At 38.4% G+C, this 27,249-nt stretch overlaps 1 long non-coding RNA gene across 1 annotated transcript; it reads left to right on the top strand.

Moving 5' to 3' along the window:
* Positions 1 to 1,428: 1,428 nt before the first annotated feature.
* LOC107832699 (uncharacterized) lies at positions 1,429 to 4,673 on the top strand. The gene is made up of 2 exons (XR_001658623.2): positions 1,429 to 1,681; positions 4,275 to 4,673. It is a non-coding gene; the product is annotated as an uncharacterized LOC107832699 (long non-coding RNA).
* The last annotated feature ends 22,576 nt before the right edge of the window (positions 4,674 to 27,249 follow it).

Genomic DNA, 27,249 nt, shown 5'->3' with positions numbered 1-27,249 from the left:
GAATTTGCATGTGTATAAATATAAATCACGCCTAATTCTCCTTGTGTCATGACGCAATTAATTTTTGTTTTTTTTTAAAAAGGAGTACAATGAGATTTAGGAACAAGAGTGATTGATAAAAGTGTCAAAATTGGCCCAAAAAAACATGACCTACCCAATCGGTCCCAGGTTGGGTGGGTCACTGTCACGCTCCAAACCTGGGCCTCGACGTAACACGACACTCAGTGTCTGACTACATATAATCGAGCGAACCAACTGGCTGACTGAATCAATATGTAATATCATAACATACAGAATGCAGAAGATAAACTAACACATGTTGATATATTGAAAGTGTGAATGATATAAATCAAAGTGTGAAAACACTAATATAAGTTTGAAACATAACTGTAACCAACATTGCTTAACATGAAAAGCCTACGACTCTATCTAACGGTTACTCTAGTCTATGAATCCTCTAATGAAGTACTGAAAATACTGACTGTCTAAAAATACTGAAGACTGTAAAGTAATGATAATGCCCCGAAAGAATTGGGGCTCGCCAAATAGCTGGTACGAGAATCCTAGCACGCTGAATTGTCAACCTGTAAATCATTACCTGCATCGTGAGATGAAGGTCCCAAGAAAAAAGGACATCAGTACATTTGAATTGCACTAGTATATAAAACAACTTAAAGAAAGAACTATAAATGCAAACTGAGCTGATAACTGAAATGATAACTGATAACTGAAATGATACATGTTGAAACTGAAATTGAACTGATAACTGATAACTTATCAAAGGAAACAAGTATATAAATACTCCCTCTTATGAATGATGAATCACTTGTTTATCTGAATAAATAAATTGCGGCCTCAAGCCAAATATATATGTGCATAAGTTGCGGCCTCGGGCCCAAGTATACGTATACATAACTGCAGCCTCAGTCCCAAAGACACATAAAGCATAAACTGCGGCCTCGAGCCCAAAGATGCATAAAGCATAAACTGCGGCCTCTGGCCCAAAGATGCATAAAGCATAAATTGCGGCCTCAGGCCCAAATACAGGTGCTCAACATTTAGGGATGTAAAAATAAGAACTGAGAATCGTATTGTAATACATGATACTGAAATACTAAACCATACTGAGTTATATAATACTTGAATGCTGAATAGAACTAACTGAAACATGTAGGGGTGGGCATAATACCGACCGAACTAAAAAAATCGGTCGAACCGTAAATTTTGATTGCTCGATTTCGGTTTAATCGGTTACTCGGTCAGTGTATGGTTTATAAATTATTAATTTTTGGTGTTTGGTACGGTTTACGATTTTGGTACCTCGGTTATTCGGTTAACCGAAAAACCAAACTATTCAATATGAAATATAGTATTTACTAATATGGGCCGGAACATATGGACTATGGACGACTTTCAAAATCCCAATTTGGAGTTTGGACCTAGTGGCCTTATTATCAATTATCATTAACAAGTAAATAAGTAAATAGTAATTAACATTAGTTAGGGTTCACTATTTCACTTCACTTTTGGCTTCTGAGTTCCGACTTCCAACTGCCGACTACGTCTACTGCTGCTCATCCGTGTCCTATTGTCGCTGATCCGCCGACCTTCACTATTACTCCGTTGGCCACTGCTTAGTCTGCACTTTGCCAATCCCTTGTTTCTTCTTCTTCTTCTACTGGTAATTTTTTTTTTCAAGTGTTGAAATAGAAATTGCAAGATCTAACTTCTAAGAGTTCTAATGCTCTACTCCATTATATTATTGGCGTTAGAGACTTAAACTTAGTTTTCATTTTCCAGTGTTTACATTTTTTTAATTCTCTTTACATTCATTTTTCTATATATGGCAGAAGTTGAAAGTAGAGTAAGTGAGGTGGATTCAACCAAAATGAGCCTACTTCTTCACCTACAAATTCAGTTGAAACTAGTCAAGGTCCAAAAAAATGAAAATCTATACAATTTAGGTCAGAAGCTTGGGATCATTTTAAAAAATTTAAAGATGGAAATGGAGCTGATAGAGCAAAGTGTAAATATTGTGGTCGTGATTATAAGGTCGATTCACGATTGAATGGAACAACATCCTTGAATACTCATTTAAAGAAGTGTCCAAAAATGCCGAAGAATGTTGTTGATAGTACTCAAACATAATTGTCTTTCGAAATAGATGGGCAAGCATAGGTGGGAGTGCTATAAAAATTTGATCAAGAACTAGTTAGGAGGGCTTTAGTTGAGATGATAATTACAGAAGAACTACCTTTTAGTTTTGTTGAAAAGAAAGGCTTTAAAAAGTTCATGAGTACCGCCCAACTTTTGTTTCATGTTCCTTCTCGTATTACGAGAGATTGTTTTAAAGTTTATGGTGAAGAAAGACAAACTATTGAAGAATTTTAGAGATGTAAAACCAAAAATTTGCCTTACCACCGACACATGGACTTCATTACAACGAATAAATTATATGTGTCTGACTTGTCACTTTATTGATAGAGATTGGGTATTGTATAAAATAATGCTAAATTTTATCCCTATCGGGTGATGAAATGACGAAAGTTATTGGTAGTTGTTTTCTTGAATGAAAATTAGACAAGGTATTCACTGTTATGGTTGATAACGCTTCTTCCAATGATGTAACGGTCAAAGAAATATCTAAACAATTAAATATGTGGAAAACTAATTCGATGAGTGGTAAGCATCTTCATGCGAGGTGCATGGTTCACACAGGGGCGAAGCTATGTTGGCCCAAGGGTGGTCAACTGACCACCCTTCGCCGAAAAATTATATTACGTATAATGTAAAATATTACTTGTTATTGATTAAAAATAGACTTTGAACACCCTTGTATAGCCCCCTGGCAAAAGGTGTTCAAAATTTAAACACCCATTTTAAATTTTTTGGCTTCGCCACTGGGCTCACATACTTAATCTAATTGTGTAAGATGTTTTAAAAGAAATCGATATTTTTGTTAAACGTGTTAGACAAATTATGAGGTATGTGAGATCATCACCTCAAAGGACCTTAAAGTTTAAGGAGTGTTGTGCATATCAAGAGGTAGAATGTAACAAAATATTGTGTTTAGATGTTCCTACTAGGTGAAATTCCACCTACTTGATGTTGGATACAGCGCAAAATATTTTGAGAAGGCCTTTGATAAGTTTCATCGTTTTTATGATGGATTTTCTACTTATCTTTATTCTCATATTTGTGAAGACGGGAAAATTGTAGGTCCACTCGAATGTGATGATTGGGTGAATGTGAGAAATGTAATAAAATTTCTTGAAAGATTTCATGAGCTCACCGAAAAAGTTTCAGGTTCACGTTATGTCACTTCTAATTGTTATTTTGAGGATATAAGTGAACTTGATAATCATTTGAAAGCTTGTTTGGCAAGTGAAGATACTAGTTTAAGTAAGATGGCAGAGAGGATGGAAGAAAAGTTTAAGAAATATTGGGGTGAACCCAAAAAGATGAATAAAATAATATTTATTGCTTATGTATTAGATCCCCTTAATAAATTGGAGTATGTTGGTTTTGCACTTAAGAAAATATTTGGAGATGAAGAAGGAAAGAAAATAACTGCTGAAGTGGAGGCTTATATGGCTTCTTTGTTTGGAGAGTATCAACAAATATATTCAAGAGGATATCATCTTCAATCATCTTCATCTACATATACTTCATCGAATGACACATCTAATACATCTAGTGGGAGTGGGAGTATGAGAAAGAAAAGTGAGAACAAAGCTTCAATTAAAGAGACAAAAGAAGTGACTCTGATGACTTTAAAATCTTAGATTGGTGGAAACTTAATGCACCTAGATTCCCTGTTCTTTTTGAGCTAGCTCGTGATGTATTGACCATTCTAATTTCTAGTGTGGAATCAGAATGTGCATTTAGCACCGGTAGCCGTATTCTTGCTTCATTTAGGAGTTCATTGACTCCTCGGTTGGTGCAAAGTCTTGTTTGTGTTCAAGATTGGTTTAGATGCGAGGGTACTCCTATTAATATTGAAGAAGAATTGAAGTTTCTTGAATAATTTGAACTTTGTAAGATTTTTGTGTTTAATGTGATTTTTAGTGCAAAATAATTTGATTATGTTATATGACACACTTTGTTAAATAATCTTTATATATGGCAAATAGTGAAAGAGAAACTTGCATTGTTGAAAGGAATGCAAGTTAGTTAAGTGGTAAGTTTAAAGATTCGCTTGTTTTGTGATATCTTTTTATTATTTATTAGTTAAAAAGATTGTATTTAACTTGTAATCTTTTTTTAATTTGTAGGTTCAACCATGCCTCGCAATCGTAAAGCTAGATCGCCTATTTGGGAACATTTTGAGATTGTTAAAGAAAATGAAGGGCGCAAAGCTAAGTGCATTCATTGTAGTCGAATTTATAATTTTAATCCGAAGGTTAATGGAACTTTTTCTTTAATGAAACATATTAAGAAGAAGTGTCTCCTCCTTCATCTAAGGTTGGAGATTCGTATTTAACTATTTAAGTATGGTTGTAGCACTTGGTGTTATTTGGTGACCTTTTACCAAACTTATTTTGTGGCTTTTGTGATAGTCACTATTTTGTTAGACTTATTATGGCTTTTGTGATAGTCACTATTATGTATTTAAGACTTTAAGTTGCCATATATTGTGTTGGAGTTTTGATGGATGAAAACGTTTCTGCCCAGTTATTGTTTGATCAAATGTTTCTGCCTAGTATTTATGTTGAAATCATTATGTATTTTGTTCTATAAATCATAAAAGTCACTTATGTAGAGAATATTACTTGTTTAGATCACAATACTATTGAATATTACTTCTTCAGTGCAGTAGTTGGTCCTTAATGTTTTTTCTGGAGTGAACCTTCAAATTTCAGAAGCAAATACATGATTGTGGTAGCCTACCTAGCTATTTTTATGTTAAGCTAGTTTTAATCCAAAATGACCTTGTAAAAAGATTTATTATTTTGATGGTTTTAAGGTCATAAAATACAAGGTTAGCAACAGTGGCTAGAGCCAATTGTTTTACAAAAGTGATTCAAATATAAAGAAGATTGCCCATGACATATAGTAAAAGAAAGAGCTAGCTTACTTGATTCTATATTTTATCAACGAAAGGAACATTACAAAACACTTACGGTGTGTAATTAATATATGCTTAATGTTGATAAACTAGGAAAATAATCTATCAAACAAAAATTGAAAACCAATCGAACCGTAGTTTCAAACACCGAACCAACCGAAGTTATATTGGTTCGATTGTCTATTCACCAAATCAATAACCGAACACCGAAGAACTTTTTGCAAATTGCACCGCACCGACCGACGCCCACCCCTAGAGACATATATTCATGGACTGATTATGAAAATTGAAACTTCAACTGTTTATGACATGCTGAGTAATCTAGACTGAGACTCATGGGCATCAAACCCAAGTCTATATTGATTACGCACTGAGCTCACAACGTCCAGAATGAAAGTCATGAACGAGTTACGAAGCTAGAGAATAGAAGTTCTGCAACTATTAATGGAAATAGGCATAATTATATTTCTTAGGCAATTAGTAACATCGTAAAAGAAACGTAGTGTTGGGAGAATCATTAACATTCTCAAACATATCACATACCTTAACTTCCTGCTCTTGCGAGTAATACAATATTCGACAACCCTTTCAACTTTAATCTATATCAATACAAGTCAAAGGGATTCCATATTAGCAATAATACTCATGTTTTGGTCACTTAGGCATTTTATCAAATATCTTACGGGCGTAAAGCCTCATAGCCCTCATTAATGGTATTTCTATACCCAATAACACACTCTCTTGCTCCTAGATAAATTCTAAAATCTCAAATTGCTTATAATCAATATCATTATTCATCACCCATAAGATAAACAACACACTTAACCAAAAATCAACAATCAACAACCCAAACCTATAACTATTCATGTTTCTTTATCAAAAGCGTCAACTTATATCTCATGAACTTAGAGTTTGTAATCATTAATCTAATACTATAATCAATTAGGGAGTGAAGATGTTACCTTTTGACGTTCAATCCTATAAAATTCGAGTTCTAGGATTTCTTTTCTCAACAATGATGGTCCAATCCAATATCTAATGATTTGAAGGGTTTAACCATGTTAATAAGGCGTTGAAGAATTTAAATAAACTTAGAATCACCATTAGAACTTACCTTGGATGGTGGAGAGACCTTGGAGAAAGTTAGGTTCTTGAGAGATTCCCAATCTAGAGCAAGTTTTCGTGTTTTGGGGTGTGGGGGGCAAAGTAGGGCTTTGAAAATGATCCATGTGAGCACCTAATTTTTGCCCTAATATAAAATTACTCCTAAAAAATCCAAAAAATAGTTTTAAATTATTTTTTTATATTTTTACTTAGTTTGCTTTGTACGTATTCATATTTGATGTATTTTTAAGTTGCATTTTAAATCCTAAAGAAAATACAAAAATATTTTAATTTTTATATTTTTAAGATTTTAAATGCATAATCAATTGCATTTGTAAAATACTAAAATACCAAAAAATACATTAGTAACTCTACGTGCATTTTTAGGCTAGTTAATTAATTAGGTCATTAGTCAATTAATGAGTGAAATATATAAATAGTTTAGCCACACAAATTAGTTTTAATTAAAATTTGAGTCCATAGTGGCTAATTTTGCAAAACGTCTAATAAAGAAAGATGAGAAGGAAAGAAAAGGTTGTTGGTGCACATCTTTTAAAATTGGGCCAAGCAAATTCGGTGGCCGAGTTTCTCCACAAGCTTGCCCTAAATTCCCCCTTAATTACCCAATTTTTTTCTCATTTTTGGGGGAAGAGGACAGCAGAGAGAACGGACAGACCCTCCCCATTGGAAAAAAGAAAAAGAGTCTTTCTTCTTCACTGAGCCGCCGACTCCTTCAGCTCTATCTCCTTGAAAAAGGCGAATTCGATCCCTCCCCTTTTCTTAGACGAACCTCCTCCCATTTCGAAAACCTTAGCGAACGCTGTTGAGAACGATTCTCGCTCACCTCCTCCTACACTATTCTCACTCACACGATTCTCCCATTTCCTCTTAGACTCGTGAATATACACTCATGGATACTTATTGATGGAGATAGAGAAAATAGGCCTCCCAAAAATTCTGCAATCTGGGAATTTCAAAAGCTTCAAAAAACAGAGAAAAAGTTTAAAAAAAAAAAAAAAAAAGGAACCACGAAGGATTTTTAAATCCGGTCCGATTTCTGTTCTTCTACTGCAATTTCTGAGAATTCGAGTGATCTTGGAGCCGTGATAGGTGTCGTTCACAGTGTTACTCTGCTGAATTCATAGCTGAGTTCAGGCTTTGGTGCTTGGTCTTTGCCTGACACTTTTTGTTCGCTTTCTTCTGGCAGAAAGGTAAACACATAAACTCTTGATGTACTTGAATGCTCTTCAATGAAAATGAGCTATTGAGTCACCCGAGATCCTGTATGATGTTTGTTTTGCTCAAATTTTGTGTTAAAACTGTCTCATTAGTGCTGAATCTGATTTTGCTATGAAGTTATAAAGCACACATGTTAATTTGAGCTTTAAAATTCACTATGTGTCGATTTGATTAATAGTCGAAGTGTTTACTGTAAGATTAAATCCGAAATGTTGACAACATACCCTATGCTTTACGCTATTCTGTTTATGTGATAATCTCCTGTTGGTTTGGTTTAATTCTGTACCTTATATAACCAGCACAACAGTTGTCTGCCTTTGTTAAGATTGACAGCGAATTTTTCAGGATTGAAGTGTAAATGAAAAATTAATTTGTTTGACACATAAGTGATAAGAGCAAAATGATAGGCATTGGGTTCTGGAAAAGTTCATCTCTTGTTTCATTAGTCAGGAATAAGCCATGAGTAGAGATGATCCAAAGGTAGCATTAAATGAAGGATTGTAACTTTGTACTCCTTAATGTCGTTTGCATGCTTTATTAAATGCGCTTTCCCTTGCTTCTGAATCCTCGATCCCTTTGCAATGTTGGTATGAATCAGAATGATCTCAAGAGTGGAACATTAGTAGTTAATTGAGTTGTTACCGATTTTAGTGTTGAATAACTGGTTGATCCAAATAATTGAAACGAACAGTCTTCTTCCCACATGAAGTTCCATAAATCTTGACCTTACAACAAATCTCAAAGTAGTTTATGAAAAATATTCTAAATATCGTAGTTTACTTTAAGCGCGATTAATAATAAATCATCGTGACTATGGGTAAGGTTCCCGTGGCATGGTCATGATACATAATTTCTAATTCGAGTGTGCGTTTCACGTGACTCGACCACAACTTCAAACAATAATAAAAATAAGCATGTCGTAAATCGTGGGTGCATTTCATGTGGCGCGGCTTGCGACGTGTGCCAAAACGACAAGTGTACGACATCGTGACTTGTTTCAGAAATAATTTCATAAATAATTAAAAGCGGTTAAAAGATAAACAATGCACCGTAAGTTTCAAATATGTATGAAATCAGATAATTATGCAAATTATTAATAATTGAGCGACCGTGCTAAAACCACAAAACCCGGGAGTGCCTCACACCTTCTCCCGGATTAACAAAATTCCTTACTCGGTCTTCTGTGTTCGCAGACCATAAATAAGAGTCAAATTCCTCGATTTGGGATTTAAAGTAAACTGGTGACTTGGGACACCATAAATATTCTAAGTGGCGACTCTGAATCTAATAAATGATCCCATTTCGATTAATGTCACTTTAATTGAAAAAACTCCCCTATTCCCCTCGGGAAAAAGGAGGTATGACAGCTCTGGCGACTCTGCTGGAGATAAGAACCCAGAATCTCTGATTCAGGGTTCATAATTCGAGCTTAGAATAACTGTTATACTTGATTTTTGTCTATTATCTGATTTTTACGTGTTTGAGCATAATGTGCTAAATGCCGCTTTTTACCGCTTTGATATTGTTTGAACTGTATATAAACTGCTACGAAACCCTCCTTCTCTCTGAGTCTTCTAAATCTTCTGGGGAGCATGCGCTTCGCGTGACTTCTTTTCTGTTAGAGTCATATCCTAATTTTAGAATGAGGTTCGGACAAGTTGCAAAGCCGGTGAAACCTCTGTATTCCCGGTACACTGCCCCTCCCGGCTCGAGTTGTCCGCTCGGGTAAGCCAGGTCTAGAACAATACACCCAGAATTTAAAACTTAGAATAACACAGCCTCATACCGGATCCCTAGTAGGTACGTTTGCTTGCATCACGTGCATTTGACTTAGGGGACTCAATATAGGGGTTGGGTCCGTCTAGGATAAGTGCACCCGAAAATCAAAAGACCATCCTGATGCATTCTTTACGTGCTACTTGTGCATTAATTTGCTTGGCTTGTATGTTGACCGGCTTCTAGAGTAAGGAAAGAAAATTAAAAAAAAAAAAAAAAAAAACCAAGAGTGAGGTAGGATAGAAAAATGCCCGGTTTTGATAATCCCGATATTCAAAAATCCCGTTACTCTGCCAAAGTTTCAAAAAAAAAGAAAAAAATTATTTCAAAACAAATCATATCTTTCCGTGCATCAAGATAGACCGAACTACGCGGGTTTGATTCTCACCGGATGTGAGATACGCAGGTAACCCTCATCGGGTTCGGCCCCGTTTTTGCAAAAATAACCAGAAAATATGAAAATGCGTCATTTTGTCATAAATAAATTTAGGGGATGTCACTTTCTGTCCAAATAGCCAGAAACGTCCCGACGGGACGCATGAAGTTTGTTTTACTAGAAGAGCCACCTATGGCTTTTTTCCTAATTTTGGCCACTTAGCAAGCACAGCTTTAAAATCTTCATTTCTGAAGGGCTGAAGGGCCGTATTTGAGTTTTATTTTGCACAAATAATCTTTTTTTTGGGGTCAAAAATTAAAAAAAAATCAAAAATCACTTGTTTTAACCAGTCACCTTAAATAGAAATGTGCAGGATGAGCACTGTTGAAAATATACCTTTTCGAGTCGTAGACGAGATTCCACTAGAACTCCATATGTGGTGGAACGACCTGGGGGAGGTCAGCAAGCGTTCTGTGACAAAGGCTTTAGGTGGGCTCACTGGTCTTCTGGAAATTAAACCAAGGGTTGATATAATCGAAGCTTTGATACCGTTTTGGGACCCGACACACAATGTTTTCCACTTCTCTGATTTCGAGTTGACCCCTACACTAGAGGAGATATCAGGTTATGCTGGTTTCGAAGGGAAGTTAAGGTATCAATATCCAGTATCACCAAGAACAGTAACCCCTCATAAGTTTTTGGACCTCCTCAGTATTAGCCGGCAGGTTAAAGATGAAAATTTAGCCGGAGGATTCTGCACATTCTGTTTCTTATACAACCGGTATGGGGACCCCCACGGATTTGAGGCTCCAGACACTGGTTTGAATCATCAGGGAAATAAAGACAAATGGGAAGCACGCAGAGGTTTGGCCTTTGTGGTGGCATTTTTAGGCACTCTGATATGCCCAAGGAGTGACAGACATATAGAATTGGGGCTCACATGAGTGGCCGACTTTATGGTCAAAAAGGCCAATGGCACTATCATACCGATGATTCTCGCAAAAATTTACCGAGCTTTAACCGCTTGTCGAGCCGGGACAAAGTTTTTTGAGGGTTGCAACTTGCTTTTACAAATGTGGTTGGTAGACATCTTTGTCATCGCCCAGGTTACATGAACTACGGTCTGACCGGACTCAATTGCATCGAAGAATAAGAAAACCGAGTAAACGGTCATGAGTTGCCAGAAGGTACTGAGGCATGGTTCGCGTATTTGGGTTCTTTAAACGCAAATCGAATTGAGTGGACTTTCGGTTGGCTCTCGGTCGATGAAGTTATTTACATGTCCGCCGGAGTGTGCTTTCTTTTATTAATGGGTCTTCGGAGTTTTCAGCCATATGCCCCGCATCGGGTCCTACGCCAATTGGGCAGATAACAAACAGTCCCCTATGACGAAGATTTGAGTCCACAGGTTATTGAACTATACCCAAAAGCCACATTTCCAGAAGAAAGGGTTCGTCAGATTTGGCACCAATGTAGGTTCTTGGAACCACAGACTCAAGTACGAGATTTGTCCATGGGTGAAGTAGGATCCAACTACGCCATATGGTATGGTAAAAGAAGTCGGGTCAATCAAGAGCCAGAACAGCCCGCCAAAAGTCCCCATGTCCAACAATTCACCGATGGAGCGCGAGAACAATGGGTTTGGTTAGCTAAAGAAATGGAATACCGGACTACTATAAACAAACTAGAAGAACAAATTGAAAAAATCAAATTTGATAGTAGTTTGCAGGCAGCTAAAGATGAAGGGGAAAAGAAGAGGTTGGCTAGGGAAAATGAAGCCCTTCGAGCCCAAATCCAGAGAATGAAAATAGCCACCGAGACACCGGTAAGAAGTGAGAGAGATGAGAAAATTATAACCAACCTAAGGCGGAAAGTGCATGATTATGGTTTTGACTTGACAAAGGCCGAAAAGGACTTGTTAAATGCTCAAGCAAAGTTAGCCAAAAGTGCAGAAGAACATGCTAGATTAGCCCACCAGTTGAAGCAGAAATATGGCAAAGAAGTAACAATTTTACAGAAAAAGCTGGTTGCCCTGAAAAATGAAATGGTCAAGCAAATAAAGGATATCAAGACAGAAAGAGAGCATTGCTATGCATTGATTTACCAACTACAAGAAAGCCTGCAACAGTTACAAGACCAAAACAACACAGATACACAAGTGTTAGAGGCTCGGGCCCAGCAGATTGGACGTTTGCTTCAAGAAAAGGGTGTCATCAGAATGAGGATTAAAGAGATAGCTGATTATGTTGTAATGAAATGCCATGAATGTGAAGACATGACCAAGTCTATGTTTTTTGCTTCTGTAATGACATTCGTTCAACAGGGGATGGTTGACCTAGACCACCTTCAAGAAGATATTGCCCGTAAGCCCGTGCGGAGACCGGCTGATGTCCCGCAAGCCCCCGGAGTACCAGTGGAGGCTCTTATGTACTTTTGATTTTTTTTTTAGTTAGTTTTTGAGTCTGTATTTTACTTTCCTCGATTTTTGTTCATCCTTGTCAAGGTTGCTTATTGCTTTATTTCGAGTCTGTAAATTTTTCTTTTATAGTCATCACTACTTTTAAGTCCTTATAATAGAAAATCCAAAAGATGTCTTTTATTAATGAAATATTGAAAAAAAAATCATTTCGCATTTATTTCCCTGAACTACGTAATGATCTGATTCATGCGGCGTCATGATACGTAGGCAATCCCCATAGGATTCGATCATAGTCTTAAAAGAAAATAGAGAAAAAAAAAGAGGAAAATAAAAAAAGGAGGGAAGAAAGAAAAAAGGGGCCAAACAAAAGGAAAAAAAAAAGAGAATGAAAATTAAAAGAGCAAAACACAACAAAAGGAGAGAGGAAAAATCAGGATTCGAAATTTGGGAAAAGAGCCGGGATGAAACACATAAGCCGTCGCAAAGCATTTAGAAACGTTTAACTGCTCTGGTGCATTGCTTCCCCAATATGCGATTCCCTATCTGTTAAATGCTTCAAAACTGACCAAGTTATTTTGTGTGCATAGAAAGACAGGTTCTGTTTAGGTGGTTAGTTTGTTGGCATCCTGGCAAGTCACCCCTATAATACCAGATCAAAGCGCAAGGCAGTCATGACTAGCAAAGAGTCGGACACGGATGTTGTTGACCCATCGAGGGAGGTTGTAGAATCAGAGTCTGAATTGAAAGAGGAGGTCCACAGGTTGAAGCATCAAATGGCTGAAATGTATCAAGCCTGGATCAGGGGGCATCCTCTACCTTCATTTCCCGCTAACTACACAGAAAATCCCGCTTTCATCCCACCACTAGCACAAGCCCAGAATCCCACTACCGTTGATCTTTCCCCTCAGCATGCACCGGGTTTTACCCCTTTCCACCACTACCCCGGCACCTCATCCCAAACTTTCCATCCTCCACCAGCCAAAAGAACTGCATACCCGGCTCCGACATTTGCTCCTGTTTTTGTAGCCCCTCCGCGAACTACCCTCCACCGATCTTCTAGTGAACCCGCGTTCCAAGATCCAGATACCCAATATTATGCTCTGGAACCAACTTTCAAAGTCACGGATCCTTATTCCTACACCCCTCACTTTGAACCTCCTATTGAAACTGAGAAACCATCCCGGAATGTGGAGCAGGATGAGATATTCAGGAAAGTGAAGAGTCTAGAACAATCTTTGAAGAACATGCAAGGGATAGGAAGCCAAGTAAGTGTAGCTTATAGGATTTATGCTTATTCCCTGATGTCTAACTACCCGCTGGGTTCAAGATGCCCAAGTTTGACCTATACGATGGACATGGAGATCCCGTGGTCCATTTGAGAGGCTTTTGCAGCAAGAAGAGAGGCGCCGGTGGAAAAGACGAATTATTAATGGCGTGTTTCAGTCAGAGTTTGAGTGGGGCAGCTTTGGAATGGTACACCCGCCAAGACGCTAGCAGGTGGTACACATGGGACGACTTGGCTCAGGCCTTTGCTCGGCACTTTCAGTACAATATAGACATTATCCCGGATCGCCTATCTTTGACCAAGGTAGAGAAGAAGCCTAGTGAGAGCTTTGGGGAATATGGTTTCAGATGGAGAGAACAAGTTGCACGGGTCAATCCTCCAATGGAAGAAGATGAGATGGTCGAGTAGTTTCTTCAAGCATTAGAACCTACTTATTTTGGCCATTTGATCTCAGCCATAGGTAAGTCTTTCAACGATGTGGTAAAGATGGGAGGAATGATAGAAGAGGGACTCAAGTCAATCAAGATCATGAGCTACTCTGCCATAAAAGCAACCACACAGGCAATTCAAAGTGGCACCGGAAGCCTGTTAGGCAAAAAGAAGAAAGATGATGTCGCTATGTTTGTCTCTGGATCAGGGCGTGGCCTAAGGGGTTCACCTCACCAGTACACCCAACCTCGACCCCAACCTCAAGCCTACACCCAAGCTCCGTATAATCCATCCCAACATTATTTCCCACCACAAGACCCTCAATATTCAGTCAGACCACCCCAATACCATGTTCACCATGCACAGTCATATGCGCAACCCCCTCCTTACCCGCAATGGCGTGCTCCAACTCCACAAAATCCTTATCCACCCCCATAACCATACCGAAACCCTACTGGTCCAAGCTTTCGATCGAGGCCAGATTATAGAAAAGAGAGGCAGCAGCGGAAAGAAACCTTCACCCCTCTTGGAGAGTCGTATACAGTTTGTTTCAAAGGTTGAGGCAGTTGGACGTTTTGAGGCCGATTGAGCCAAAGACACCAAATCCACCTCCAAGGAACCTTGATTATTCCCTCAGATGCGCATATTGTTCTGATGCCCCAGGGCACGAAACAGAGAAGTGTTGGCATTTGAAGAGGGCGATCCAAGAGCTTATTAATACAAATCAAATTGTGGTCCAGAGCCCGGAGGTGCCAAACATCAACCAAAATCCTTTGCCGGCTCGTGCAGAGACATATATGATTGAGATAGTTCATAAGGATGGGGAGCCCAAGAATTCTTCCAAGTCTGTCATGATGATCCGGGGTAGAAAAAATAATCCATTTAAAGCTCCAGATTTTGCAAAAGCAACGCCCTTGACAGTTGAAGGGGTGTCGGAGAAGCTAAGCACGCTCGACGTGAAGCCATCTGTATTGGTTGTGAAAGGGCCTCCGATTGATGTTGAAGAGAACCACGAAAACCAAAAAGTGATTGTACCAGGGGTCCCGGGTAAGCCTGTCATAATCGTGGAAGGAGCTCGTATTACCCCCGTTATTATTAAGCCAGTGACCCAGTTACCAATGGTTGACACAAAGGCCGTCCCGTGGAATTACAAATAGGTGATAGCAATATATAAAGGGAAAGAAGTAGAGGAAGAAGTCAATGAAATCGGAGGACTGACTCGTTCTGGGAGATGTTTTACCCCAGAAGAACTGAGGAAAGCCAAGCCATTCAAGGATGGCCACATCTCAATAAAGAAGCCGGTCACCGAAGAAGAGGCTGAAGAGTTCCTCAAAAAGATAAAAATGCAAGACTATTCCATTGTAGAGCAGTTAAGGAAAACATCAGCTCAGATCTCTCTTTTGTCTTTGCTGATACATTCAGATGAACACCATAAAGCCCTGATGAAGATTTTGAATGAGGCCCATGTTCCTAATAAGATCACGGTAAACCACTTGGAAAAGATTGCTAACAAGATTTTCGAAGAAAACAGGATCACTTTCTCAGATGATGAACTTCCTATGGAGGGTACAGAGCAAAACCGAGCTCTTTATCTCACAGTGAAAGGCGAGGATTCTGCTGTCTCAAGGGTACTGGTTGATAACGGTTCTAGTGCAAATATTTGCCCTCTGTCCACTTTGCAAAAGTTGAAGATCGACACTGAAAGGATCCACATGAACAATTCATGTGTTCGAGGCTTTGATGGAGGAGGGAAAGCTTCTGTTGGTGATATAATGCTCGAATTGTCAATAGGGCCAGTTGAGTTCACTATGGAGTTCCAAGTGCTAGATATGGTTGTCTCCTATAACTTGTTGTTGGGCAGGCCCTGGATACATGCTGCCAAGGCAATCCCGTCTTCTCTGCATCAAATGGTGAAGTTTGAATAGGACATGCAGGAAATAGTTGTGCACGATGATGAGAACTTATCTGCTTACAATGACACAATTGTTCCATTTATTGAAGTTGAAGATGATAAAGGGCCTTGGGTTTACCAAACGTTCGAAAAAGTGTCTGTCGAGAAGATTCCTGAAGGAGAATGCATTCCAGGTCTGAAGCTACCATCCGTTGAAGAATGGTTTTGTGCCGGGTAAAGGCATGGGTTCGTCTCTGCAGGGTATTGCATATCTGATGTGTCCACGTGAAAGTTTCGGTACATTTGGTTTGGGATTCACACTCACAGGGAAGGACATAAAAAAGGCTAAAAATTTGAAAAGAAATGCATGGTCACTTCCTAAGCATGTTCCACATATCTCCAAGTCTTTTGTCAAGCCAGGGGTCGCAAAACGCCCAATATCAGCGGTCCCAAAACATGTGGTCGACTTTGATGAAGAGCTGATCAAGAGGTTCCAGAGTTTGTTTGATGAGGTTAATATGGTAGAAATCGGGGAAGGTTCCAGTAATGCCGATGTGCAGCTCGTTGGGCCAAATATGAAGCTTAGCAATTGGAAAGCTACGCCTCTCCCCACCCGGAAGGAGTTTTGGTAGTTTGCTTTGTTTTCCTTTCTGTTATCTGGGTTATTCCAGGGTTGTAATCCAGATTTTTTATTTTTTGCTTGTTTTAATGTACAAACCCTTCTATCCTTTTATTTTCAATGAAATACAATTTCCCATTTTCCATTATTCCTGATAGCGTTTTATTTTTGTTTTGTTTCTTTTTCTGTACAGTTCTTTTTATGCTGGTTTCAATGACATGACATGCATGAGGAATTTTCAGCCAAATCTTAAAAGCCAATCTAATTCCGAAACAACAATCCAAGAAGTAGAGTGTGATGATGAAACAGAATATGATGAAGAAGCAGCATTTCAGAAAATCAGTAGAGAACTAAATCACTTTGAAGAAAAACACAAGCCTAATCTGAATGAAACTGAAACAATCAATTTAGGAGATCAAGATAATATCAGGGAAACCAAGATAAGTGTGCATCTGGAACCACAAATCAAGGAAGAAATAATCAAAGCATTGTTTGAATATAAAGATGTTTTTGCATGGTCGTATGACAACATGCCGGGTTTGAGCACTGACTTGGTAGTTCATAAATTGCCAACTGATCCGGCATTCCCTCCAGTCAAGCAAAAGTTAAGGAAGTTCAAGACTGATATAAGTGTGAAGATCAAAGAAGAAATCACAAAGCAGCTTGACGCAAAGGTCATTCGGGTCACTCGATATCCCACATGGTTAGCTAATGTCGTGCCAGTACCAAAGAAGGATGGTAAGATCAGGGTCTGTGTCGATTATCGTGATCTCAATAAGGCAAGTCCAAAAGATAACTTTCCATTGCCGAACATCCATATTCTGATCGATAATTGTGCCAAGCATGAGATTGGGTCTTTTGTGGATTGCTACGCGGGATATCACCTGATCCTGATGGATGAGGAAGATGCAGAAAAGACAGCATTCATCACACCATGGGGGATATACTGCTACCAGGTAATGCCATTTGGTTTGAAGAATGCTGGGGCAACTTACATGAGGGCAATGACTACCATATTTCATGACATGATACATAAGGAAATTGAGGTTTATGTAGATGATGTGATCATAAAGTCAAAGAAGCAGTCTGACCATGTTGGAGACTTGAGAAAGTTTTTCCAAAGGCTCAGCAGATACAACCTCAAGATCAATCCGGCAAAATGTGCATTTGGTGTCCCATCCGGGAAACTGTTGGGATTCATAGTCAGTCGACGCAGTATTGAGTTGGACCCATCAAAGATCAAAGCCATCCAAGAATTACCACCTCCAAAGAACAAAACCGAGGTAATGAGCCTTCTCGGAAGGTTAAACTACATCAGCAGGTTTATTGCTCAACTCATGATAACTTGTGAGCCCATCTTTAAGTTGCTGAAGAAAAATGTTGCAGTTAAGTGGACTGATGAGTGTCAGGAAACATTTGATAAGATCAAGAGTTACCTGTCAAACCCACCTGTGCTGGTCCCGCTAGAACTTGGGAGACCTTTAATTCTCTATTTGACGGTATTAGATAATTCTTTCGGTTGTGTGTTGGGTCAACACGACATCACGGGCAAGAAAGAGCGAGCCATTTATTATCTCAGCAAGAAGTTCACTCCTTATGAGGTTAAGTATACTCTTCTTGAAAGGACATGTTGCGCCCTGACTTGGGTGGCACAAAAGTTGAAGCATTATCTGTCATCCTACACTACTTACCTCATTTCTCGCATGGATCCTCTAAAGTATATCTTTCAGAAGCCTATGCCCACAGGAAGATTGGCAACGTGGCAGATTTTACTCACAGAGTTTGACATCATCTATGTGACTCGGACCGCGATGAAAGCCCAAGCCCTGGCCGATCACTTGGCCGAGAATCCGGTGGATGAAGAATATGAGCCACTGAAGACTTATTTTCCTGATGAAGAAGTGATGTATGTTGACAAGGCTGATCATGATGAAAAGCCAGGTTGGAAACTCTTCTTTGATGGAGCTGCTAATATGAAAGGTGTCGGAATAGGGGCTGTACTCATTTCTGAAACAAGGCATCACTACCCCGTAACAGCTCAACTTCGATTTTATTGCACTAACAACATGGCTGAATACGAGGCATGCATTCTGGGTTTGAGTCTAGCTATAGACATTGGAGTTCAAGAAATATTGGTTTTGGGAGATTCAGATTTGTTGGTTCACCAGATTCAGGGAGAATGGGAGACTCGAGATTTGAAGCTCATACCGTATCGACAATGTCTGCATAATCTTTGTCAATGATTCAGGTCGGTAGAATTCAGGCATATTCCCAGGATTCATAATGAGATTGTCGATGCCTTGGCTACTCTGGCGTCAATGTTACACCATTCGGATAAGACTTATGTCGACCCTCTGCATATCCAAATCCGTGATCAGCATGCCTATTGCAATGTGGTTGAGGAGGAACCTGATGGTGAGCCTTGGTTCCATGATGTCAAGGAATACATCAAATCGGGGGTATATCCGGTACATGCCACAGGTGATCAAAAGAGAACGATTCGACGTCTGGCTAGTGGATTTTTCTTAAGCGGGGGAATATTGTACAAGAAAACTCCAGATCTAGGATTACTAAGGTGCATAGATGCGAAACAAGCTTCGACTATCATGGCCGAAGTGCATTCCGGAGTTTGCGGGCCGCATATGAGTGGGTATGTCTTGGCAAAGAAGATTCTTCGAGCAGGTTATTATTGGCTCACCATGGAACGAGATTGCATCAGCTTCGCTCGCAAATGTCATCAATGCCAGGTGCACGGTGATTTGATTCATTCCCCGCCATTTGAGTTGCACACAATGTGTGCACCTTGGCCCTTCGTTGTTTGGGGCATGGATGTCATTGGACCAATTGAGCCGGCAGCGTCAAACGGGCATAGGTTTATTCTGGTGGCCATTGATTACTTTACCAAGTGGGTTGGAGCTGTAACTTTCAAGTCCGTGACCAAGAAGGCGATGGTAGATTTTGTTCATTCAAACATCATTTGTCGGTTCAGAATTCCCAAGGTAATCATCACAGATAATGCTGCTAACCTCAACAGTCATTTGATGAAAGAGGTATGCTAACAGTTCCAGACTATGCATCGAAACTCCACTCCGTATCGTCCTAAGGCAAACGAAGCTGTTGAGGCTGCTAACAAGAACATAAAGAAGATACTTCATAAGATGGTGCAAGGTTCCAAGCAATGGCATGAAAAGTTACCTTTTGCTTTACTGGGTTATCGTACTACTGTTCGCACTTCAATAGGTGCAACTCTCTATTTGCTGGTATATGGAACCGAGGCAGTTATACCTGCGGAAGTTGAGATTTCATCCCTGTGGATCATTGCGGAAGTTGAAATTGATGATGATGAGTGGGTCAAGACCCAGCTAGAGCAATTGAGTTTGATTGATGAAAAGAGATTGGCAGCAGTATGTCACGGTCAATTGTATCAGAAAAGAATGGCAAGAGCATACAACAAAAAGGTGCGTCCCCGAAAATTTAAAGTGGGCCAGCGGGTGTTGAAACGCATCCTTCCATATCAGGCTGAAGCTAAAGGCAAGTTCGCCCCAAACTGGCAGGGGCCGTTCATTGTGACAAAGGTGTTTCCCAATGGTGCTTTGTATTTAACAGACATAGAAGATAAATGTGTGGATATGGCTATCAATTTTGATGCAGTCAAGAGATATTATGTATGATTTCTTTGCTTATCTTCAATCGCATTTTGTACTAGGCATGTTCAAGTTGGAATGACGAAAGCATTTTATTCTTCTATCCCAAACACTTTTATCACTTGTTACCTCTTTTTGAGCCTTATTTATTTTCTTTCATACCCCTCTTTTGGAATCAGAAGTAGAGTTAGAAATATAAAAGAAAAGAAAAGAAAAGAAAAAGAAAAAGAAAAAAGAAAAAAAAAGAAGTAAAAGAGAAAAGCAAAAGAAAGAAGAAGAAGAAAAATAAAAGCAAAGTAACAAAAACAAAACTCTTATGTTTGAACTACGTTCGACCTGATTCCTTTTAAGGATACGTAGGCAGCCTTACACGGTTCGGTCCCATCAAAATAAAAATCCAAAATTTTCCAGATTCGAAGAAACTGGGGCAGAAGTTTTAGTTTTGTAAAAAGATCTGATTCCAAAAGTTGTAATTTTGAACCCCTTCATCTTAAATTATTTTGAGCCTGCATGCCACCCTTTCTTTCTAACCCTGTCCAAAACCTACACTACAGTCCAAAGAAAGACCTTCAGATCAACTTTGAGGATGCCAAGTCAAGTGAGATGGAGGTATTATTTACATCATGAGTAGCACATTTATTCATGGGTACAAGGAAAAGTTAATAAATGAGAGAGTCTTATTGGTGAAAACCCTTACGGGCACCATAGGGAGATGGTGAGTCGAGAGAAAATTTAAATGAGAGAGTCTTATTGGTGAAAACCCTTACGGGCACTGTAAGGCGACATTGAGTTGAGAGAGGAGCAAATGAGAGAGGCTTGCTGGTAAAAATCCCCCGGGGCATTACAAGCCAAATGGGGTTCATGACTTTACAGAGAAAATGAATTATGGAAACCCCGGTTTTGAAGTATGAAGACATGGCATAAACTGAAATGCGATTAGTTGGATGGATTAGGCTGGTCAATCCGAAATGCATGTCATGATCATTGGAGCCAGCTGTTTCATTCAGATAAGTCTCTTTTCCATTTTTCTTCAAATAGTCATTTTTATTTTATTTTATTATTATTATTATTATTATTATTTTTTTCTTTTTATTCCTAATTCTCGAAGTCACTTCGCTTCGTTTCTTTGGGTCTATTTTTCTAAGTCTCTGTCAAATTAGTCTTTGTTAAGCAAGCAAGAAAGGACTTCAAAGCTCATTACTAGCTTTTTATTTGCACCAAGCGAAATTCGGCCAGGCACATCACAAGTGACATGGTTTAGAATGAGCAATGCGGTGGTAACTGAAGTTTAGGTGGTCATGTGATTCGTGAATTTGTAGGAAATGCAAAAGTTCAATAGTTGTCAGAATAAAAGTGCCATACGACGAGTTGAGCGTAAGAGATTCAAGTCATTCAGAGGTTTTGTGGTCGAGGTCCGATCAAAAGGTCAAACTAATTCTTTGTTGCCCGAAGCAGCTAATCAGAATGAAGTGGGATAGTGGCAGAAGCAGACACCTTCAGCAAGGATGCCACAAACTAACCGCCACAGTTTCAAACTGACAAAATTTTCTTTGTTTCAAGCAGGGGCAAGACATTTTGTTTGCTTTGCCAGGAATCCTCCATGAGAAAGCATGTTCCAGATAAGTTCAGTTTTAAGTTTTCAGGACCCTCCTGGATAATGGGATGTAATTTCAAGTTTTCAGGACCCTCCTGGATAATGGGATGCAACTAACAATCAATGAATGTTCCTGGTACAAACTGGGCCAGAAAATTTTCTCTATTTTGTCTGTGTTGTTGTGATAGCAGGCGCCCACCTGGAGAACGAGGGAATTCATTTTAGCTTTAAGTCAAAATCAGGCGCTCACCTGGAGAACGAGGGAATTCATTTTAGTTTTAAGTCATCAGGCGCCCACCTGGAGAACGAGGGAATTCATTTTAGTTTTAAGTCATCAGGCGCCCACCTGGAGAACGAGGGAATTCATTTTAGCTTTAAGTCAAAATCAGGCGCCCACCTGGAGAACGAGAGAATTTATTTCAAGTTTTAAGTCATCAGGGGCCTACCTGGAGAATGAGGGAATTCATTTCAATTTTTAAGTCAAAATCAAGCGCCCAACTGGAGAACGAGGAAATTTATTTCAAGTTTTAAGTCATCAGGCGCCCACCTGGAGAACGATGGAATTCATTTCAGTTTTAAGTCATCAGGTGCCCACCTGGAGAATGAGGGAATTCATTTTAGCTTTAAGTCATCAGGCGCCCACCTGGAGAACGAGGGAATTCATTTTAGCTTTAAGTTAAATCAGGCGCCCACCTGGAGAACGAGGGAATTCATTTCAGTTTTAAGTCATCAGGCGCCTACCTGGAGAACGAGGGAATTCATTTTAGCTTTAAGTCAAAATCAGGCGCCCACCTGGAGAACGAGAGAATTTATTTCAAGTTTTAAGTCATCAGGTGCCCACCTGGAGAACGAGGGAATTCATTTCAGTTTTAAGTCAAAATCAGGCGCCCATCTGGAGAACGAGGGAATTCATTTCAGTTTTAAGTCATCAGGCGCCCACCTGGAGAACGAGGGAATTCATTTTAAATTTTAAGTCAGTTGCAGGCGCCCACCTGAAGAGTGAGGGAAGTCATTTCAGAATTCAATTCAAGTTAGAAGTAGCAGAAGCTCGCCTCAAGAATACGAGCTGACAGTCCGAGATGACCAAAGGAAGAAGTCTGAATCCAGAATAAAAGAAAAAAAAAAGAAGTGAATCCAAAATGCAGAAGCCGATGAAAGATGTGAACTGCTCAAGACATGGCTGAAGTCACAAGCTTTGCATGTCCCGTCTTGATCCGAAAAGCTGAAGAAGAAAGAACTAGCACCTGCAACTAGCAAGCATCAAGGTTCAAATCAAAAGTCCGCATGAAGAACCATTCAAGACTCAAGATCAAGCTTTCAGAAGACTCATAGATAGGAATCTTGTAACTCATAGCTGATAGGCTTAGTTAGTTTCTTTTTTATTTTGACTTTGGTATAATAGGGAGCTCAGCAAGAAAGAGCAGCTAAACTTCCAGAACTACACTGACCTGATTCCTTTATAGCCAAGGATATGTAAGCAACCTCCGAAACAAGGTTCAGTCAAACTTTTCAAAAACGTTTCCCATGGAGTATCCAAACGGGCAACAATTACTCGTAATTGCTCACTTTATCTTTGTCCGAAAACTCTTCATGTTTCCGAGCAAAGAGGGGCAGCTGTGAGCACCTAATTTTTGCCCTAATATAAAATTACTCCTAAAAAATCCAAAAAATAGCTTTAAATTATTTTTCTATATTTTAACTTAGTTTGATTTGTACATATTCATATTTGATGCATTTTATAGTTGCATTTTAAATCCTAAAGAAAATACAAAAATATTTTATTTTTTATATTTTTTAGATTTTAAATGCATAATCAATTGCATTTGTAAAACACTAAAATACCAAAAAAATACATTAGTAACTCTACGTACATTTTTAGGCTAGTTAATTAATTAGGTCATTAGTCAATTAATGAGTGAAATATATAAATAGTTTAGCCACACAAATTAGTTTTAATTAAAATTTGAGTCCATAGTGGCTAATTTTGCAAAACGTCTAATAAAGAAAGATGAGAAAGAAAGAAAGGGTTGTTGGTGCACATCTTTTAGAATTGGGCCAAGCAAATTCGGTGGCCCAGTTTCTCCACAAGCTTGCCCTAAATTCCCCTTAATTACCCAATTCTTTTCTCATTTTTGGGGGAAGAGGACAGCAGAGAGAACGGACAGACCCTCCCCATTGGAAAAAAGAAAAAGAGTCTTTCTTCTTCACTGAGCCGCCAACTCCTTTAGCTCTATCTCCTTGAAAAAGGCGAATTCGATCCCTCCCCGTTTCTTCACAACAGAGACGAACCTCCTCCCATTTCAAAAACCTTAGCGAACACTGTTGAGAACGATTCTCGCTCACCTCCTCCTACACTATTCTCACTCACACGATTCTCCCATTTCCTCTTAGACTCGTGAATATACACTCATGGATACTTATTGATGGAGATAGAGAAAATAGGCCTCCCAAAAATTCTGCGATCGGGGAATTTCAAAAGCTTCAAAAAACAGAGAAAAAGTTAAAAAAAAAAAAAAAAAGAACAACGAAGGATTTTTAAATCCGATCCGATTTCTATTCTTCTGCTGCAATTTCTGAGAATTCGAGTGATCTTGGAGCTGTGATAAGTGCCGTTCACAATGTTACTCTGCTGAATTCATAGCTGAGTTCAGGCTTTGGTGCTTGATCTTTGCCTGACACTTTTTGTTCGCTTTCTTCTGGCAGAAAGGTAAACACATAAACTCTTGATGTACTTGAATGCTCTTCAATGAAAATGAGCTATTGAGTCACCCGAGATCCTGTATGATGTTTGTTTTGCTCAAATTTTGTGTTAAAGTTGTCTCATTAGTGTTGAATCTGATTTTGCTATGAAGTTATAAAGCACACATGTTAATTTGAGCTTTAAAATTCACTATGTGTCGATTTGATTAATAGTCGAAGTGTTTACTGTAAGATTAAATCCGAAATGTTGACAACATACCCTATGCTCTACGCTATTCTGTTTATGTGATAATCTCCTGTTGGTTTGGTTTAATTCTGTACCTTATATCACCAGCACAACAGTTGTCTGCCTTTGTTAAGATTGACAGCGAATTTTCAGTATTGAAGTGTAAATAAAAAATTAATTTGTTTGACACATAAGTGATAAGAGCAAAATGATAGGCATTGGGTTCTGGAAAAGTTCATCGCGTGTTTCATTAGTCAGGAATAAGCCACGAGTAGAGATGAGCCAAAGGTAGCATTAAATGAAGGATTGTAACTTTGTACTCGTTAATGTCGTCTGTATGCTTTATTAAATGCGCTTTCCCTTGCTTCTGAATCCTCGATCCCTTTGCAATGTTGGTATGAATCAGAATGATCTCAAGAGTAGAACATTAGTAGTTAAGTGAGTTGTTACCGGTTTTATTGTTGAATAACTGGTTGATCCAAATAATTGAAACGAACAGTCTTCTTCCCACATGAAGTTCCATAAATCTTGACCTTACAACAAATCTCAAAGTAGTTTATGAAAAATATTCTAAATATCGTAGTTTGCTTTAGGCTCGATTAATAATAAATCATCGTGACTATGGGTACGGTTCTCGTGGTATGGTCATGATACATAATTTTTAATTTGAGTGTGCGTTTCACGTGATTCGACCAAAACTTCAAACAATAATAAAAATAAGCATGTCGTAAATCGCGGGTGCATTTCATGTGGCGCGGTTTGCGACGTGTGCCAAAACGACAAGTGTACGACATCGTGACTTGTTCCAGAAATAATTCCATAAATAATTAAAAGCGGTTAGAAGATAAACAATGCACCGTAAGTTTCAAATATGTATTAAATCAGATAATTAGGCCAATTATTAATAGTTGAACGACCGTACTAAAACTACGGAACTCGGGAGTGCCTCACATCTTCTCCCGGGTTAACAGAATTTCTTACTCGGTCTTCTGTGTTCGCAGACCATAAATAAGAGTCAAATTTCTCGATTTGGGATTTAAAGTAAACCGGTGACTTGGGACACCATAAATATTCCAAGTGGCGACTCTGAATCTAATAAATAATCTCATTTCGATTAATGTCACTTTAATTGAAAAACTCCCCTATCCCCCTCGGGAAAAAGGAGGTATGACAACCCCTCGGGTGAGCTCCCACACCGATGAAGTCCAAACGTGCATTTGAACGCACAGTAAGAGCAGTAGCACTACCACAAGTGCGCGATCGCGCACGGGACTAGCTGGTCGCGCACCTGGGCGCGCTGACTGCACATTTTCCAGTTAAACGTGCATAACCTTTTGCACAGAGATACGTACATACTGCATAATATATTATTGGATTTTAACCCAAATTGATTCATGAATAACTTTTGTCAAAATATCTTTAAAATAATTTTTTTGTTTGGTATGTTATATATGACAATAACAAAATAACAAAGTCTCATTTTAGTAATTAAACAATTCCTAAGAAAATAACATATATTAATTAAATTTTGATAAGAGTTTGACAGGTTGGACTATGACCCATATTTTAGTTCATTTTGACCCAGCTTATTTCAACCAAGTAACTTTTGGACGGTCATGACTCAATTCATTTTAACCGGCCCAAAATCGGTGCGGCCGGTCCATTTAACAACCCTAATGATTGATGAGATAATCATTCTGCTCGATCATGTAGAAGAATACTTGCTTTAGTGGTAGAATATATTACTCTTTATCCTAGAATTATTTATCATGTTCAATTTGCAAAAAGTAAACCAGAATTTTGGTCAAATGTGCCTAGATAAATATATACTCCACAATTTAAAACTTTTAGATCCTTCACCTGACAGTATTATTAATGTAATTTTTCGCTGTTGTCATTTCACATCCTACGACTTTGTGAAAATTAATCCTAGACTTTGACTAGAGTTCAGCTTGACATTTTTGAAAGTTAAAAATCGAACAAAAGCTATAAGACAGATGGAGTAACGTGGAAATCACACAATTGGCTACTTTAGTTTGGACAAAGGATGGAGTACTAGTAATACAAAATAAATCCAGTGGGAGTAGAATAATTTGGACTTAAAAGATTTGATACAATTAAAATATTGGCTTGTAGTTTCCAAATCAGACTTCACTCACTCCATTACTTGGCGGGATCGCAAATTAGCACCTAACCTGTACTAATTTTAAAGGATTCGCAGAGATGATGTAAATAATTACAATATTTTATTTGAACCAAGAAGAAAAGGTTACAAATACTTTACCCAGAGGGCCAGAAATGATGTTGCGTGAGCTGGTTCACAAATGCGATATTATGATGATTAAAGATTAAAAAAAAAAAGTGATATAAACCTAAAACAACACAAAGAGAAATTATTTAAAAATATATAATCTATCTAGAATTTATACAGACTTAGCTAAGAAACAGTCCGATGAAACAGTAGTATGGACGAAACATTAATTTAAAAGAATGTTAAACTAATGAAAAATATATATTTAAAAGGGAAAATTAATATATCATAATTTTTTTAATAGGTTAAAAAAATTAGAATAAAAAAAATCAAAACATGAGAGATAAGTGTATATTGTAAATCAGGGGAGGTTAGCGTTACGAAGAGAAACTTGAGACAATATCTCTGCAATTATCCGAAAGAACCTTTATCATATTAAGTCATTTAAGAGCCAATTAAAAATAACCATCAATAACGAGGTGGGGATATTGTAATCATGAAATCTAAGTTCAATTCTCATAAAAATGTGAATTTCCAGCTTCTTTCCTATTAGTGTAGGGATTTTTTACACAAATAGTCGGTTATATTCATTGTTGATATTTTTAACCATATACATAAATTATACATT

Source organism: Nicotiana tabacum, chromosome 23 (genome assembly GCF_000715075.1).
Source record: "Nicotiana tabacum cultivar K326 chromosome 23, ASM71507v2, whole genome shotgun sequence".
In the NCBI taxonomy this organism is placed as follows: Eukaryota; Viridiplantae; Streptophyta; class Magnoliopsida; order Solanales; family Solanaceae; genus Nicotiana; species Nicotiana tabacum.
This window is presented reverse-complemented; position numbering and strand designations above follow the sequence as displayed.